General features: G+C 47.9%; 1 pseudogene; it reads left to right on the forward strand.

The window, feature by feature from the left end:
* The first annotated feature begins 479 nt into the window (after positions 1-479).
* Positions 480-1,177, forward strand: LOC123826546 (annotated as a pseudogene).
* The last annotated feature ends 278 nt before the right edge of the window (positions 1,178-1,455 follow it).

Raw genomic sequence — 1,455 nt, forward strand, 5'->3', positions numbered from 1 at the left:
AAAACTTAGGATTGATGCATTAGGGTTTAAAAAGAAAGGCAAATTTCAATCTGTAATTAAAATGGCCAATGAGCTCAGTGAGGTGGGGGAGCTGGGCGCTCCATGTGCACATGCTGCTGGCCACTGTAGGGCTGCCACACTCTGGAAACCACTTACTTTAGGATTTTTCATAAACTGTACTGCTTTACTGAATAACTCGACTTGTAAAGGAGTTTTGCTTTTTAAAGTTAATAAGCATTTACAATTCCAAAGAAGCAGAGTATACATCCTTGTGAGGTGCACATCGAACCTGTAGTATTTACAGTAGCCAAGAGATGGAAGTAACTAAAGTGCCCAGTGATTCTCGAGTGGATAAAGACGATGTGGGTGTCTTGGAAGCTGAGGTGGCGGTGCTGCGAGCTCAGTCTGGGATGGCAGACTCTCCTTCAAGACCACAGTGAGCCCAAGTGTGGTGGTGGCACATACATGGGATGGCAAAGATGAGCAATAGCAGTAGCCCAGCAATGGAAACAGGACTGCCTTTGTATCCCAAAGACCCAGAGCCTTGCATCTGTACCAAGCCCCTCTTCCCAATGTTCTTGGATGGCAATATGTGGTCTGAGGCCCTGAGATGACTCCTTATGAAGGTGACTATTACCATGGAAAACTCATTTTTCCTGGAGAATTTCCTTTTAAACCTCCTGATATTTATAGGATGACCCCCAGTGAAAAATTTAAGGGAAATATGAGGCTGTGTCTTCCTTTCTATTGCAGATTTCCACCTGCACACATGGAACCTGGCCTGGTCCAGAAGGACTCTACCACCCTGATTGGGCTCCTGAGCTTCACGGTGGAGAAGGGCCCCATCCTGGCCAGTGTAGAGTCTTTGAGCTTCATGAAAATATAGCTGGCTGTACACAGTTTAGCATTTAATTTAAGAGACAAAGTCTTTTGTGAATTATTTCCTGAAATAGTAAAATAAACTAAACAGAAACAGAAACCACAAGGTAAGCTCGGCAGCAGACTCTAGGTGTTCTCCCAGCCAGACCTGGTTCCAGACGGGGAGCAGGCTTCAGCCCAAGGGCTGCATGCCAGAACCGGGCCATACATCATGGGGCTCCCGCCGGGAAGCCAGCACCACAGTCTCCTTGGGGGCACCCCGGAAAACTTGTTTGTGCAGACTCGCATACCTGGATAAGTGCATGCCAAGAATCATAGTGCAGGAGTGAGCCACACAGGCAGATATGGTCAAAACTGAGGGATGCTGGGCCCAAGCTTGATGCTGGCCTAGCTTGATGCACCTGCCACAGAGCACGGGCAGACCCCTCTGACTCCTGTGGTTGACTCTTTAATAACCTTTAAGAGGAGAACAAAAACAAAAGTGTGTAGTTTGGATTTGGAGCATACATGAGTTTCCAGTGCCCTGTGCTTGCCCTGGGTCTTCCTGGGGGCTGTGGAGCTTGGGTGTGGAGGAAG

The sequence above is a fragment of the Phyllostomus hastatus genome, unplaced genomic scaffold (assembly GCF_019186645.2).
Source record: "Phyllostomus hastatus isolate PE091 unplaced genomic scaffold, TTU_PhHast_1.1 phas_contig_81, whole genome shotgun sequence".
Lineage (NCBI taxonomy): Eukaryota > Metazoa > Chordata > Mammalia > Chiroptera > Phyllostomidae > Phyllostomus > Phyllostomus hastatus.